Consider the following 19,181-nt stretch of genomic DNA (forward strand, 5'->3'; position numbering starts at 1 on the left):
AAGCACTCCAACGTTGACCGGGTTTGTCAAATTTGCTAATGACCCCGTCAATACAACATGTGTGTGTGTGTACCTTACTCTTACGTTTGTTTTAACTGTAAGAAAAAAATATATCTATCCCTACAATTTCGTTTATTTAATAATTATTCTTTTCCTACCATCATTCACGGCCTCACTCGTGCTGTGGTTCCACTCTTGGATTACCCCCCAAGCTCCTCGCTAGCTATACGGCAGGTTAAAGTCGCCCGGTTGCTGTTATCTTCAAATCGTCTGAAACAGCTCCAATCTCTCGCATTTTCGGTCCCAAAGTCATTTTTCTTTTAATCCGTAGACATCGAGGTTGTAGAAACAACAGCAACAGCAGCCTGTAAATTTCCCATTGCTGGGATAAGGCTTCCCATTCCCTATTGATGAGAAGTTTCGGAACATATTCCACGAAGATGTAGAAGTGCCGACAACGCCATCCTTCTAACCTTTGAGTGGGGCATCGTATTATTCGTGACGATCTCAAAGAAGGGAGAGGTCTAACTTTGACGATCTTACTCAACTTGAGTAAGTTAGAAGTTGCCTAGCATGGGGTGGCGTAGCTTATAAACCCCTAAATAAGATTTGTACTGAAATCCGAAAAACTTTTCCGTTAGCTACTAAAATATTATTTTTAACATAGTTTTGTTTTTTGTTTCAGGTAAGCGACAAAACTTTTTTTTTCAACTGATGACCGTCTATTTTACTACTCTAATAAGTTAAGTTTGAAAATATAATATGCTAATTTCTTTACGGTCTCTAATAAAAGTTTAGGGTTATGTACCATAAGTCTATGTGTATGAATACATTTAAATAGATTATTTAATTAAAATGCAAACTAGAAGATACAGCTTCAGCGTCGAAGCTCTGATATTTAACGTATAAGTTAGCAGTCCTTAACACTGCTACGATTATTTTCGAAACAGTAGTTGAAATTCAATTTGAGATGTAGATATAAGATAAAATGCTAGAAATAGTAATGTATTATAGGGATTGTGCAAATCGGTTGCATAATAGTGCACAAACGCACCACAGCCCATAAAAATTTGCGCTGTTGATCTGCCTTACCTATTCAGACGGACATCCACACACATTAGTAAAGGTATAAAATAAAAGACACACAATTAAATAAATAAAAACATAGCTCTACGTTAACGAATATTATAAACTCCCATTTTAGTTTCGTATGGTACTACTACTTCTATTACTACCATCACTACTATAAGCAGCCCTTCAATTTATTGAACGATGAATTTCATTTATTACATTTATATGTATGTATTTCAATACGATGATAACGATTCTTTTACACAAAATATTATAAAATTATATTTCTAGTTTCAGCTTAACGCGCTTTTGATAAAAAAAATCATTTGTATGAAATCTTTGTAGGTATTTGTTTGAATAGAACAATAGCGCGATTGTAACGGCGCACAGCGATATTTATGCTATAAGAAGAACTTCAAAACTACGCATAGAAAATAATATTTGAATTCTTTTCTCTTTCAAAGTTAAAACAATACGAGTAACAGATACAATATCTTTAAGGTTTTTGTATATTACTTCGGATTTGCTGATACGTATATGTATGTAGATTATAATAAATGATTGTGTAACGTATCCAAGAGATGTTTAGCAAATGTATTGTCATTCAAAGAATTGTAGAAATACATTATATTAAATGTAGAGCTACCACCGGTGCGATATATGGATTCTCTCGATAGTCGAAATAAATTATTTTAGTGAGGGAACCTGTTTTGTTAAATCTTGGTGGTTTGGAGGGGATTTTTGGTCTATTAGATCATTTCAAAATTAATTCGTTCCTATACAAATATATAGTAAAGATAAAATTATCAGGTATAAATTTGTTGCGTTGCTTGGTTTAAAATTAAACGTCATAAGCTGAATTATAAACCAATCTGGTCCATAACAAAACCGGTTTTATGACTGATTCCTGAGGGCATTCAATGTCCGTATTATTAATGCACGATGAATAGAAATGTGCTTGTGCACATGCATGATTGCTATCAATTGAGTACCCATATGCGCAATTGATTATAATCATTCATTCATTTATTCGTATTGCTTGTAAGAGTGCCATTTGATCTTCAGTCCAGCCATGATCGTGATGAATAAGTTTAGTGCCATTGCAAAAAAATCTTTAATTGCAAATAATTACTTTTTTAATTGTAAATAATATTTATCTTTAAATAATATTAACATTATTACGCAATCCAATGTTTTCACATTTTGATTAACGCAATTTCGTTTTCTTCTTCTGTTCTTTTAATTGCAAGTTGAAAATAAATTATAATTAATTAGCTATATAAAAAAATTCAACAAACCGTGTTGTAATTTTTAGGTAAACCTTTTACTTTTAATATTATTGTCAAAGAATTTTCGCCATCGTCCTAAGTATTCGGCATGTAAGATATGTTTTCAAATTAACTCGAATGACGATGAAAATGTTGACACTTTTTTTTAACTTCCGCTAAAACACATATTATTTAACGCTTCATAGCCGATAAAATAATTGAAACCTACTAACAGAAAAAATTTATATCTTAGCTTAAAATTTTGAAATCGATTATAATGTTGAGAAATAAAACAAATTCAGATCCAACAATTACAGAAGAATACATATTTTATAGATTTTCACTTATACTGTAATATGTATACTATGACACGTAGAAGCCATTTATTGAACTAGCATTATAGAAAAGAGCTTAATTCACGACAGTCTGTTTGTCTGGCTTTAAGTCGTAAATACTATTTGCAATAACAATATAATAATAATAAATATAAACCTGAGTTTCAGTAAGTTGTTGTGCAATTACTTTATAAACCTTGTAGGGAATTTAATAAACGTTGTACTTGACGTTCGTCAGTACAACGCTCTCAAAAATTGTCTTAAAATCTCAAACATTGACTCTTGAATTGTCAGTATGGAGAGATAATTTTGGCTGGGTCTTATATAGGACTCCGAGAACCAAACGTCAGCGCGATTTAAAAGATTAGTAGTGTCATCTAGCGGTGGATGTTGTAAGCTCTCGATGAATAAGGGCGGCCTCTCCATTCTGCTCAAAACATAGCGGAGTCCATAACATCATATATAAAAGCTTAACTGGTTTAAAAGTATAAATCATACTAATTTTATTTTAATTATTTCATACATATGTTTTTCGATTGCAAGTTAGATCATTATTTTACGATTCAAAATGCAAATTAATTTGTTTATTATTCTTATTTATGCCGAAAACTGCAATCCATATACCTGAGTGTTTTTAAGTACATAATGACTTATTTGATATGAGGTATTAATTTCTAATATTAAATCTGTAAAGTAATATATTAATGTTTGATACACTTTTGTTGTAATTAATTGTTCATCTTATAAGATTGGAATATCTTATAATAATTTATATAAGGTACACTTTATATTAATTACGTATAGTTGTTGTAGCAGTATGTTATATATGACATTAAAGACATTTCAAATGAATAGTACTATTTTTTTACTATTATCAAACTGAAATTATGACGATGTCAAGTGATCATAAGATGGCTGATGTTTAAGAATTATTTATAAAAAAATATGTGCGAAAAATAAGATTTGCCATTATTTTTCCTTATATTTGTCACAAAATGTTCATAAACTGTTTATTTAAGAATTAAAACGCATTCGAATTAACTGTTACTGCCATTTAGATAAGTTAAACACTATAACTTTGTAAATCAATAAAATTCATCCATTGGTAAGATAGGCTTAGTATACTTATATAAACGCATTAAAATTTTTAGGAATGATATTGAAACGTATTTTAAAATGTGACACGAAGAAACGTTTTGGCTACTAAACAGCTGTCCGGCGGCAGTATGTCCCCCTTTGATTTCTCAATGATCGCGTCGCTCTTTTATTCAATTACAATCGTCATCATCAATAACAGACGACCAACAAAATAAGTAGTAGCATTATCATATTGAAAATAGAACAATATATATACCTACTTCTGGCACTGGAAAGCTTAACAACTTTCAAGCATGAGTACTTATTCTTATAGAATCTGAGAATCAAAACAATTTTTATAGACTTGCCGAAGAAAATTTAATGCACAAAACTTTTCTTGTAAGGTACTACATACATACATTTATAAAGTCTTGGCAATCAACGGTAAAATAATTATATACAATTGAAAATACTTAACTAGTAATTGTTATATCTTATTATTTATATGACATCATAATTACTCTTATAAAATTATATTAATTATTATTAGTAAAATACCTGCAAGTTTAATAAAATTATAATATAACTGTAACCAGGTAGTTTTTGTATTTTTATTTTAAAGAAAAACGCACGTCCAAAAGCTCTATTATTGGAGTATATTACTTCCATTTATGCATCATATTATATATAAATTTGGAAGTTATATTTCATTCAAAGTTCACATTTCTATACTAAGGCAACATAAAACGATAGAGTTAGTTTAAAAGTTGACATCGTATTATGTCATCTCTTTCTAATGCTTGCGCAATCCATCAAAATCATGAGTTTCACTTTCAATATGCGCAACACGATCTTGATTTTGTAGTTTATGTATCAAAAGAGAGATATTCATTAAAAGTGAGCGAGAAACCCTTTTCAGATTTCATAAAGCTTCAATACTACGCAAGATGCCATTTTAATGCATTACTAAAACATTTAGTAGTAGTAATCTTAACATTTTTGGACTTAATGTATATCCTTAAATAAGAAACCCAGTTTGACCATCATAAACATATTGTAAAAAAATCTCTTGAATTGAGACTATAAATCAGATTTAAAATTATTTTTTCGCTCACCAACGTTTTAAGTATACAACGTTTTAGGAACTGTAGATAGGTATTTCACGTTGGCATTCCCGGAAATTCTACGAGATGGCGTCCTTTTGTACCAAAAAGAAATATAATTTTAAGAACATGTTTTTGCTAATCCAAGTAACAAACTTAAGTAAAATGAAATTTTATGTTTATATATCTATTTATTTATTTTATAAATTCATTCATTAGTTATATTCATTTCGTAATTTACTAGTAATATAAATTCTCGATTAAAATTAAATGAAACATCAATTGAACTATTTAATTAGTATACTTTTCTCTAGTTAAAGTAAAGAACACTAGATAAATAATTAAATTTATATTTCAAATCCAGTGACATCCAACGAGCAAACTTCTGCACTTATGTCCCATGACACGTCCACACACTTTTCTACATTTTTAAAACGTATGTCTACAAGAAAATATTTGGCAATCAATATAGTTATTGATTTTTAACCTTAAGGGGAATGTTAACGCTATCCTGTGTTGTTCCTGTGTCCTTACTTATATAGTTTGGTAAGTTTATAGTTATTGAAAGAGTTGCTACGACATTGACTCTGATTTTCAGGAATATCATCTTTTACTGAGCAATAAATATTTAGGATATGGATTAAACAAACATTTTTTTCTGATTTCATTCAATTTAGGAAATAAAAGTACATTAAACTTTAGTCATTTACTTAGATTACATCAAGACCCGGTTTTGACCTGGTCTTTATTATGCGAAGACTAAGGATCTGTCTGATTTGATACATCTAATTATTATATTTTGTGTACTCTGCCTCTTTCAAGTTGCATTGCATCATATCTTGTTTCTTATCAGTGTATCGATACCATACTTTTACTAATCAGGGGGTTCACCTCGAGTTAACGCAGGATCTGGCCGTTTATAATGAACTCCATTATGTTGGAGAATACGAACGTGATGTTTATAGGTCTATAACTAGAAGGGTCTGAGCATTTACCGTTTTTACATATCGGGTGTATCAAGGAAATGTTTCAACAGTTTGGGACAACTCTTAAAGCATAAAATTGCAAAGACATGTTAAGAAACCGTTGGCAACTCCGGAGCACATGGATGTAGCATGATCAGAGGGATGCCACCGCGTCTAATCGGCATTGTAGGATGACATCGCTGAGTTGTTTCTGGTGAATTTCCCTGGAAATCAGGAGTCTTGTTAAGATGCAAAGAAAGAGCTTAAGTATAAGCAGAAGAAGTAGAGATGGAAAAAAGCTTTACAAAAATTCCTCAACGAGAGACCTAAGCGAACGAACTGAAAATAAATATACACGTGTTCCTGGTAGAAAACGCACTATTTTTTAGCCAATTATGTCAATGTGCAGTGACGTACTGCCATGCCTTTGCTTTATCAATAACTATGTATACGAGTACTACAAAAAATTTATTTTCCTTGAAGTCTATAGTTTTAGTTGGAATAATTATATTGCTTAGGTTTAGGTGCATATATTATTTTTAAAACGTGTCTTATCGTCTTAAAATTTAATCAATATCACCGCCGTGTCAATATTACTTAAGCATTATGCAGCTGCCACTATGTTATTTAGTGCGATATTAAATACATATAGTACGCGATATGTTTTTATAGTAAAATTATAAATATGAAATTTACTATTATTAAGCAAAGATATGATAAACAAATCAGAAAAGATTATATGTATATTCGAAAACAGCATATGTGCGCAGAACGATGCTTTTGAACCTTCGCTATGCGCAACATATCACTATTTCTACTGATTTGGTGTGACAGAACGAGATAATAGATGGAAACATATAAGTACTACTATATATACTAGTAGTACATAGAAATTTCAACCTCCTCGAATTTATGGACTTTTAGTAACTGTACTGCGTAATTTGAGGTTATATAAATGCTCTCCTCTATACATTTCTCTATAAATCTTGCAGAAAATTATTTTTAGTGAATCTCTCAATATTTCTTTAAAAATAATATAATATACATACATATACAGTATACGGCAGATCAAGATCGTGTGATATCAAAATGTGATATACATGATATTTATTATTACTCACTATATACTATACTATACTATTATTATATACTTATTAAAATTTATATGAGGCATGTATCACAATGGCCTATAACCGTAAATTGCTTGTCAATATTTCGCGAAGTAGATTATAACAAAATCGCACTGCAGCATATAGTAAGCATATTTCATAATTACTGTCATAAAATATCCTGAACAGTCTTGTGCAATAAATAAACAATATTCCCAATGATTCGCAACCTCCTGACCTAAAAATATGTGTTCATATTAAGTCAGAAACCAAAAGCTGCGGGTACGATACTATGCGATTAAATAGGTAAAGTTGCAGATACGCTAATTATGCGAAAAACTTATTGTGTTTTTTGTTACCTGTATAACAATTCTCTCCAAGTTGTCCAACTAACTTAAACTATTCTTTAATGTTCTCTTAAAACATACAATTCTAGTACTCCTAAATGTAGTAATATTATATACTCTTGGTTTTATTTAGTTTGGTATTTATCTGTAATATATTCTATTATGTATATGTGATGTAGGAAATACCACATAGTTCACATTTTTAACGTTTTGCGCCTGAAAGTTGGTGTCATTACGTTACAGTAAAATTCAGTATTTGCATATAGGGCACAAGTTTCAATTACGGTATGATTAGCCTAGTTTGCTGGTGTTTCTGACTTATTATTGTTTTATCAATTTCGTCAAAATCGTCAAGTAAAAATAATGTGCGAAACATGCCAATTCTTATAGTATGGTAAGCTAAAACGGCTTATATCCATTATGGTTGATTCTTATTATTGTGTATAGTCGCAAAAATATATAAATATATGCTCTTCAAAATCCTAAAAGTGACATGACAAGAAGAAAATGATAAACAATGCTTAAAATCGATCTTATCTAATTCGACGAATATAATTTCTATGCATCAAATATATTGTGTTCACAAATATTATATGTGTCAAAAAATCCTATCCATTTTTATAATCAGTATAGAAAAGGTTTAGTCTTTAAAATTTTAAAGAAGGAAAATTGTTGATATCAAAAAATGTTCGGCCTATATGGGAATTGAACCCATAACCTTCGCCTCTTTAGACGATGCTCTATCCGATTGAGCTAATAGACCGATGCAACGTAAAGCTTAAATTTGCGTGCCTCTATGTACTAGCAGTGAACTAAACGTACATAAAATGTATAGGTATCATAATGTTGAAGTATATTAAAATAACCGGTTTATAATTATGCAATATATACACGGTACAATGTACCCATTGTCTGTTTTAATAAACGTCGATGACGCAAATGTTTTTCTTCTTTAATTATATTCTTGATGGGTTGCGGATAATCTTGGCGTGTCAGCATTGATACGCAATTAGACAAGACAAAGGTTAACGTGGATATTGTGCTGGGGCTCTCCTTAAATAGAGGAGATGGCCAGTGGTTAGAACACGTGCATCTTAACCGATGATTGCGGGCTTAAACCCAGGCAAGCACCACTTTATATATATGCTTAATTTGTGATATAATTCATCTCGTGCTCGGCGGTAAAGGAAAACATCGTGAGGAAACCTGCATGTATCTAATTTCATCGAAATCTGCCATATGTGCATTCCACCAAACCGCATTGGAACAGCGTGGTGGAATATGTTCCAACCCCTCTCCTTAATGGAAGAAGAGGCCTTATCTCAGCAGTGGAAAATTTACAGACTGTTACTTTACTCTTACTTTACTTTGTCCTTAAATTATTGATTTTAGTGTCGCACTACTTCATTATTGTAAGAACAATATTAAGATTTAATTCCTCAAAACCTAATAAAATAGGGTTAAAAACTTAGTTACCTTCACCTTATACTGTAGCGATATGGTTACGAAAATGCTACGTGTGTAGAGCTCGTAGCAAATAATTAAAACATAAACTTTATCGGCCAAACTTAAATTACTTGTATGTAGGTATGTAACTTGAATTTTAGAACTCAGAAACTAGAATCCTAAAATGTATTATTTTCGCAATTACACGCCAATTCCGCTAACAAGATCACGATTCAAACATATATTGACGACTGTCAATCAACCAACCGACAAACAACTATCATATCCATCATGGTATCGCGAAACCTTGTTTTCGCCTTAAGGGTAACTACCCCACAAACTTGTAGTTAAGCTTGTATTGAACCGCCACCCCCTCTCCATTGTGACTGTGACATAAATAAAATTGTGTCCTCAAAGAAATGATCACTTTGGCCCTCAAATTGTAACATTTCAATGTGCTTATTGTGAAAATTTTATCTTTACCAAATAAGTAAAAATTCAAATAAGCTAATAATACTTATAAAACCTTTTTAAATTAACCCTTGGTTATTTTTGTTTATGTTATTCATCAGTGTAATTTATGTGTGGGTTACATTTCAAAATATCACTATTTTTATATTTAGTCTGTAAGACAAAGGTTGTATTATAAATTTTTAGAGAAGTATAACTTTAGCTATAAAAAAATGTCCGGTCCATATGGGAATTGAACCCATGACCTTCGCCTCTTTAGGCGATGCTCTATCCGATTGAGCTAATGGACCGATATGGTATAAAGGTTAATTTTGCGTACCTATGTACTAAAACTGAAATAAATCTACGAAAAGAAGTGAGGATTTCAAAAACACAAGTTATCACAACTTAAATTCACATATTTAAATGGCAAAAAGTACGGATACATAAAAATTATTGATCAGCGTGGAATACGAAACCCGCCCCTGACTAACCCTTTAGAAGTACTTTTTACGAATTACACCATCTCGTGGCGCGATTCGGAACTTTTACATGAAGCTACGCTTTTCATGTCGGAAAAAATGTGTTATCCATATTTACTTTCTTAAAATAAGTTATGATTAATAATTTGTGTTCGGTTGTTTAACATCTTTATGTATTCACCGGAAATACATTTAGTTTTCAGTTTTAAGTTTATAAAATATCAAAGTATTTACAAATTTGTACGAATATTATTATAAAATTAAGTAAGAAAAACTATGCTTCAAGATATCTTGCTATGAATAATATCGAATTAATAGTCCATTCTTATAAAATTATGATAAATGTCCTCCCGCGACCTTGGCTTTGCACTTGTTGTAGCAATGGCTACGAAAGTGCTACAGATGTAGAGTTCGTAGCTGCAATTTTATTAATTCACCTTTGGAAACTATTGTTGTGAGCTTAAGTACAATTTAAGCTTATACTACAACGTCTTCAAGTCAATGTATTTATCGTCGACTTTTATATATTATGTTCTAGTAGATTACATTTTATTTTTAAATAATCCACCGGGAGGGTTGCGTCAGCCGAAACAAATCAAAAGCGTTTATTAAAGTATAAATTTTGAATAATTTATACGATGGATATTATCTTAAGCATCAAAGTGATCGGACAAATGGGCAACCTGATGGTGAGTGATTCTCGATGACCGTAACTTTCCTCAATCGCTGAAGCGAAACCATAAGAATAAAGATGTTATATATATATCTCTATCTCTCTCTCTTACAAGACACTGAAACACAACAATACTAAGTATCGCGTACCTGGGATATGATATGAATTAATTATTTAATAGTCGATACACAATTACACTTTTATAATTAAAATTTTAATTAGGTTATAATTTTAGTTAAATTTGATATTGAAATAATAGGTTGGGGAAAAAGTTTCTTCGTATTTTATATGAAAATTCAAAAAGTTTTTTTTATAGTTTATTTACATTTGACTAAAGTTTGTAGGTGCCATTTTGAACCATAACTTTTTGCCATCTTGTTGGTACTGGCATGATCCCATTGCTGTAAAAATTTTGGGGCTTCTGATCGAAAAACTGCGACAAGAGGTTTTGGCAGTCCTCTCGTGATGTTAACCTGATACTGCCTAAGGAATTCTGCAGAGACCGAAACAGATGAAAATCTGAAGGTGCAAGGTCAGGACTATACGGCGGATGCATTAATACCTCCCAGCCAAACTCTCGTAATTTTTGTTGAGTGGCTAAAGATGTGTGAGGTCTAGCGTTGTCATGTTGAAAAACCACACCCCTTCCGTTGATCAATTCTGGCCGCTTTCTCTCAATTTCTTGCTTCAATCTCATCAATTGTTCGCAATACAGTTCTGAATCGATGGTCCTGCCGGGCGATAACAGCTCATAATGAATGATGCCCTTCCAATCCCACCATACACACAGCATTATCTTGTTGCGAGTTAATCCGGGTTTTGCCACAGTCTGTGAAGCTTGACCGGCCTATGACCACGATCTTTTTCGCACGTTCTTGCCGTATGTGATCCACTTTTCATCACCAGTTATCAGCTTCTTCAAAAATGGTTCGGTTTCATTACGTCGTAATAAAGAATCACAAATGAGTACACGGTTCATTAGGTTTCTTTCAGTGAGTTCATGAGGCACCCATATATCGAGCTTTTTTGTGTACCCAGCTTTATTCAAATGAGTCAAAACCGTTTTGTGGTCAATTGCCAGTTCTTCAGCTACATCGTAACTACTAATATGCCGATCTTTCTCCACTTTTTCAAAAATGGCATCAATTTTGTCCGTAACAGGGCGACCAGAGCGAGATGCATCTTTGATATCAAAATTTCCGGCTTGAAAACGCTTAAACCAAACTTGCGCTACTCTCACAGATACTGCATTAGGTCCATAAACATCACAAATTTTTTTCGCGGCTTGAGTTGCATTTTTACCTTTTTTATAGTAAAATTTTAAAATTTATCGAATTCCTTTTTTAGATTCACTCATTTTAACAACAACAAAAACAAATGAAAATCACACAAATTCCTAATTTGAATTTGGAAGTGCCTTCTTTAAAATTAAAACTTTTTAATGATACCAAAACTAGCCAGATACAAATGGTATAGCCAAAGAGATTTTATTACAAGTTCATAGATACTATATGCGAAAAGACTTTTTCCCCAACCTAATATAAAAATTCTATAATTTATCTATTTCATTATTAAAATTCGACATACAAATATATACGGTGTATAACATAGGTCGATTAGAATTATCTATTTTAAAATCCACAAAGATAAAAAATATCAGCAATTTACATTTTTGATGGTTGGGAGCGACACTAAACAATAACAATATCTGATTGGTATTTTATAAATGTTTATTAGTTTTTGAGGTTATATAGGTTATGCATCTGAAGTTAACGCTTCGATACTAGGGCAACATGTAACAATAGAGTTAGTTGAATAGTTTCCATCATGTCACGTTGTTCTTTTTTTAATTTTAGAATACGCACGCACGGTATTTTTCTAATGCACTCTAAGTACATCAGAAAAAGCTGATTTCATTAAAAATCTACAAAAATAGATTTACAAAGTGTCACAGACTTTACATCTGCAGATAAAATGTTAAATTAATACTTAACCTATAATTCAATAGGAGCAACGAGATAAATATATGAATTTTAGAGTCCTTTCTTAATGAATACAAATATAAATATTTGAAAATGTTCTGTACTTATTGGTTTTTGTAGTTAAATAAACATTTAAGTATTTTCGTTTAGTGTTATTTCAGTAACGAAATAACAAATATTTTTGGAAAAATAAAACTAAGCAATAAAAATGGAACTTAAATTATTTAATAATAAAGTGGTTATAGTTGTTTTTTTACTAGTTTCGCAGCAACGGTGAATAATTGTAATAAAAGTCGTAACGCCGCGATATTTGTCTTTTATTTTAGTTATTTTCGAGAAATTCGTCTTCCGGTTGAAAATGGCAGTTGAATATTAACATTTACTTACAAGTATATATATTTAAAAATAATATTTGACATAGTCGATATAATGCAATCAACACTTGCACAATTATCACTTAGTTTAAATGCTTCGATCAGTATGCGTTTAATGATACCATAATGTTCATTTCTTATTTACTTTGCCTCTAACTTGACCTTGAATTATCTCATCATCAATAACTCCCTCGAAGTTTTTAGTGGGAGCACTTGGCTTGGTTCACCATAAATATTAACAACTAGCTGTGCCCGCGACTTCGTCCACTTGGTTATGGACATGGAAGTGGATATTATTATTGGGCTTAATATATTTTGAACGGAAATGTGCGATTTGAGTAATACAAAAAGTAATTAGTAGTTGTTAAAACAGGCTTGAATATTATTTATTACGGTAAGGATGAATACAGTATTGTATCGTTTGATTTTTAATTTGATTTGATTGATTGATGTAATAATGCGATTCTTTAGATTGTCGTAACTTTTTAATTTACCAACCGATTGAAACAAAACAAAGATTAAAGTTAATTCCAGCAAATCGTAACGCAATAGTGAAAACCGCATTCAATTAGGTTAAGCCATTTTTGAGATTAGCGAAACAAATGTACAGACAAACAGACAAAAATTCTAAAAAACATTGTTTTAGGTTCTGTTGCGTAAATAAAGTTCTAATAAAGTTTTTCTGATTTTTCTTCCATGTACAGATACAGACCTTTTACAATTTTATTATATGTATTGATTTATCGAACATTATTTCTGCGTATAAAAGGTAACTGAGCTAACCATCACTCGCATTTTACAGTTTCAGTATTAATTTTGCTGTTAGTTTGCTTATTTAGCAGCATAAGTCATAATAAATTACGCATTCGAAAAATTAATATTGCAGATCACACTCACACTTGCTAACACATCGAAAGCATGAATGTATTCAATGATGATGCGCCCGACGATGCATTTGAACTATCACTATGCGCAACCTGTTACTATTTCAACAAATCACGTGCAACGGAAAGAGATAGAATATACCACTTTTCATAGAAAATATAGGTACGTACCTTCACTAGTATATAGTGTCAATATGCTCGTCAACCTCCTCGAGGTTATGGACTTTTAGTAATTTACTGCGTAATTTTAGGTTATATCTATCGGATATATGTATGCTTACCTGCATACATACGTATATCTCTATGAAATAAAATAATTAATTTCAAAAGAGGACTTGTAACCATATGTAGACCAAAAAAAGTCGACAATGCAGTCCTTTAAAAAAAATAAGGAATATTTTGAAAGATAAAAAGTTTAACAGATTTTAGTTTCATCATCGACATTTTTGATCAAGTCAATACATAACAAACAAAAGTAAATAAAAATTGGATCGTCCGTTTAGTAGTTTACAACAGTAGGAAATTTAAACCATTTCTTACAATATACAAGTTATATATTATATAATATATATTAACTTGGGAACTCGATCCATTTTAACTCATGTTATGGTGCCTCCGTCAAACCGAGTAATCTGTTGTTAATGGGTGGTACCCATCCAGGTGGGCTTGCACAAAACCCTTTTAAATATTATATTTAAAATTTTAATGAGTGCAATTTCATGTTAATTTTAACTTTTTTATTAACATTATTTTCCGGCGTGACGACCCCGTTCCAGAGTGCAACAACCTCAAACTACGATGCACAAGTACTAGAAGTATATAAAACGGAAGAGGTTGGAATATAATAGATGCAACCAACAATACACGTATGTATAATGACCGTGTATATCATATGATTAATAGGAGGAAAAAAATCTTTATAAATTAGTATGCCGTAAAATAAAAAATAAATAAAGTTTCATACGTAGAATACAATTTCCTTTCATTACTTATCTTTATCAGATAGTTAAAAGTAAATATATTTTATTTGAATTATTTAATCAATATGTAAATGAAAGTTACTACTGTAAGTCTTATAATTAACAAGATGATTCAAGAAGTTGTTTAGACCTTGGTTCACTGTCATAACCTAATTCACAATTTGTTTTTAATGTGGCGTACAGTAAAGAGTAAATTTGATTTATAAATAATCGTAGTACTACACAGACTGCAGTTTTCCATAAAATTCTTTAATATTTCGTATATTTTACTTGTAACCTCATGTCGATTATTTAGGAATGGAGTGCGCGCATTCGGGGGTGGACAGTCCTATAATTAGTAGACTAGTTATATTTATGTTATATCCATGTAGATTCATGTAGATTTATATATTATCAGGGAATTTATTATTGTTATTACAACGCTTACAACAAAACAATTTTAATTGTAAATGTTGATAATGCAACATTTTTAAATCATAAAATAATTAGTAGGCACGTAGATACACGTAGATACACGTAGATGCACGTAGATAATAAACATATATGTATTTTTTTAAATAATACTTGAAAGCATTAAACACAAAATTCAAATCACAATATGTTGTCTTCAAAAGAAAAATAGTCTTAAAAATAAACACGAGCCGCACAAAGTGAGATTGACTTTGCAGCGAGAATGCACCTGATATGCACTACATACAGGTGCAGTTGGCTGGCGTTACAGCTGTAGCCTATGCAATAGTATATATCCAGTGCATTCTGAATACTAGAAAAACATAAGTAGATAGGAGTTTCGATACTGCATAGCATTTTTTATCCTTTATTAACGCGATGTGTTGACCAACTGCACGTCCTACTCACACGATGCATCTGCGATTGCGCTGTACACATTACAATCCTTCACTCTCTATCAGACTGCATTTCAGTCTTCCCGATATTACAATCACCGCTACACGTTTGTCACATTTTAGACGTTAATTTAAGTTGCACTAATTTTAATATTCCCAAACTCACCAGCTAAATTTTTCAGTTTCAGCGGAGTTTATTTTTGAGTTCACGTAGAATCTAGATCAGATGTGATACTTTTTAAAATTAATGCAAGTGTAACATGTAGGTAAACTGCAGTTCGTACTTTTAAAATACAAAAATCTAGTCGTAACCTGAAGAAAAGTATTTCTTAAACTTTTTTTGACTTCATTAAACTATTCCAAATTTCGTAGTATATATATTTACTTTAATTTATATTTTTTTTTATTTTCCCGCTTCGCACGTATCTGATAAGTCATGTGTATTGAAAAATGATAATGATAAAAAGAAAATTAAATTATTATTTTTTTGTCAATGTCAGAAATATTATTTAGCAAAGAGCCTCCGTCATCCGTTAGTAATAAACATTCATTTTTAATCGTTATGAAGTTCCACATTATATTGCATTTTATATATATTGCATTTTATATATGAATCTAAGAGATTATCAACGAAGAGTGAGAGTAAAAATGTTATTGCTATGTTAAAAACTGGTGATGGTGATGCAACATAAAGAGAAAAGCCTTCAACAATACCTCAAAGAATGGGTTATTTGTATGGGAGATTTTAAAGTCAAATTAAGGGGATTAAGAGAGTGTTGTTTCTATTACAGTCATGACCTTGAGTTGCAAAAATCTGCCACATATATGATCTTGAAATGTTACTATTTAATTGGTATTCTTTCCATGCAGAAAAGGTTACCGTATGGCTCTACTCTCTTAAGACGAAAGTTTTCATCCTCGCTCTCCTTGTTTCGTATTTCCAAAGCTCAATAAAAATTCATAAACATGCTAAATTCTACATAGACAATGACTCTCTCATTGTACTGTGTTGACATTTTTATTGATTTGCTTTGACATTGTGAAGTCAAGGTCACTGTAATTCGTTTAGAGGGTTTCAATGGTCAAAGGAGACTTGACAGTGCCATACTTATTGTTTTTCATAAATTTGGTAAAATTTTCACATTAATTTTATGATTCGATTAATAATTATTTAATTTAAGGGCTCCTTCTTATTTAAAGGAGAAGTTTCAATTTCAAGGCGATCCTTCTCTTTTGAGATCTTCCCGGAGTCTTACACTCAAAATACCGGTACATAAAACAAAATTCTACATTGACTCTTTTACCGTTCAGGCAATTAAGTTGTGGAATAATTTACCATTAAATATAAAACAATCTAAAACACTATTAATTTTCAAAAATTCCCTAAAGAAGTTTTATCTTGAATCTGCATAGAGACGATTTATATTAGTGCTTATTTATTAGTTTAGTTATAATTATTTATTAGTCTATAATATTGATATGTATATGTTTACATATGTATATGTGTGTGTGTATGTATGTGTATGTATATATATGTATGTATGTGTATGTACATATATGAATGTATGGGTATATGTATGTATATATATATTATATGTACATTGTATGAGTATTTACATGTAGATATTTGTATGCAATATATGTATATTACCGACTTAGCACCACCTACCCAACTTTCATACAACCTCTCTCCTTATTGGGTTGTCTGGAAGAAATGGCTACTTAGCCATAAGACCGCCCGTTGTACTCTACAATATTATATATAATATTGTAACATATTATAATGTGTAACATGTGGTGTACAATGAAGTATAAATAAATAAAATTAATAAAATAAATAAGCAGCCTTCATTTACGACAAAATATTTACAGACTGTTTTTTTTTAGTATGTAAGTTTTGGAATATCCTTAATGTGCCATCAAAGATATTAACATTTACTTTAAAAATATAAATAACCCTTCCAATATAGAATATAATACTTCAGACACCTGTATCAAAGTTTATACTGTAATTTGATGCATTACCTTTTGTATTTGTGCTTTCAATATATAGGCTGTTATTTTATCATATATATGATATTGTAATAAATTGTTAAGGATAATAATTGATATATTATCAAGAAACAGCAAAAGCATTTGCCTCATATAACTTAAAATCTCCTTGCATTTATGCGCTTTTAGTAACGATTCTGCGTAATTTGATGTCATATACAGTACGATAGGTATCTGTTACAGACAGAGAGAGCCACTGAAAAAACAAAAGATATATAACATAGCAATTTACTATTAACGTTCATATATTAAAAAACAAATTTTACTAATGGTAATGCTATCCGTTCTGGGTCATAACGTTTAATGGGATAGTAATAAAAATAATAAGTACGAAGGATTAATGACACTTTGCCACGTCAGTTTGATAAAACTATAAGCTATGTCAGATTTTATAATTCTTACGTAAGAGACTTATTCTAACAGATTCCTCTTTAAAATTATATTTATCCCATAAAATCCACTTACTGAATACATATAAATATGAGATTTGAAAAAAATTCTGTCCAGCAAAAATTATCAATTTCTAGTTCTGACAAAATCGAGCGTACTTGTAAACGGAACATACAAACTCGGCTCAGAATGGACAATATACATACTCATATCACTTGTATAACAATATCAAGGAACTTGAAAAATTATACTAATAAAATCAAATGCCGCCTTCAAAAATTACTGCGGATATCAATTACCATCCTATTTCATAGTTACATTCATTCATGTTTATCTATATAAGACATTCTCGGACGGGGATATGGACCACCTGATGGTATGTGGTCACCACCACCCATAGACAATCGCGCTGTAAGAAAATTTCCTTTCATCCTTGTCACTGTAGTTCTACTGACTCAGTCACCCTTCAAACCGTAACACAACAATACCAAGTTCCGTTGTTTGTATGATAATAACCGAAACTATTTATTTTACATTATTAAGTACTTATAAATTATTGTTGTAATTACTTGGCACAGGGCAAGGCACAAATATACTTCTTATTTTAATATTTATCTGTCACGAGAAATAATTAGGTGATTGAAAGTTATTGAGAAATATGTTTGTGGGAGAGTTATTATCAAGCTTGAATTTATTTTATTACAATCTGTAATATCTATATAATCTTTTTTATAAATATATTATAAAAAATGCATTTATAAAACAATTATAATTTTATTTGACTCAATATAGTTTTGTTGGTCATAAACTTAAATCATATTGCTTTCAAAAATTCGCGGGACTTTATCATACCTACTGTTTCTAGTATATCCAATCTGTACAAGTGAGAGGTAAGGTGATACGATATAGATACATTGACATATGTATGCTTTACAAACTACTATTCGAACCTCTTCGCATTTATGCACTTCTAGTGCAAATGCCGCGTAATTTGAGGTTACTCAACTCATCGAAACCATCATAGTTTATTTCTTAATTTACAGTTACCGAAAATTTGTAAATTATATATATTAATTTCAAGTACCGCGTAAAAAAATACTAAAAATCTTTTTTTTTATATTTATATCCTTTTTTAGTTTTTAATTTTACTTTCATCCGTAGAGAGCAGCTATTGTTTAAGATAAACTAAATTATATTGTAAGGTATACATATAATGAGAAGTAAAACTAACAGAAAAAAATCCAATAAAGGTAATTATGCTTTTTTTTTAAACTTTCCCAGTGATTTTAGATTGTTCTTTTCCATTTACTGTTTATTATTCCTCTTGCAACGTTGTCATGAAACGTAA

The 19,181-nt window shown here is 30.8% G+C and overlaps 1 protein-coding gene and 1 non-coding gene across 2 annotated transcripts in view; one reads left to right on the forward strand and one right to left on the reverse strand.

The window, feature by feature from the left end:
• Positions 1-19,181, forward strand: part of LOC124543404 (dynein axonemal heavy chain 5) — a 101,544-nt gene that overhangs the window by 40,591 nt on the left and 41,772 nt on the right. The window lies entirely within an intron of this gene.
• Positions 9,410-9,482, reverse strand: Trnaf-aaa. The gene has a single exon. It is a non-coding gene; the product is annotated as a tRNA-Phe (tRNA).

Source organism: Vanessa cardui, chromosome Z (assembly GCF_905220365.1).
Source record: "Vanessa cardui chromosome Z, ilVanCard2.1, whole genome shotgun sequence".
Lineage (NCBI taxonomy): Eukaryota > Metazoa > Arthropoda > Insecta > Lepidoptera > Nymphalidae > Vanessa > Vanessa cardui.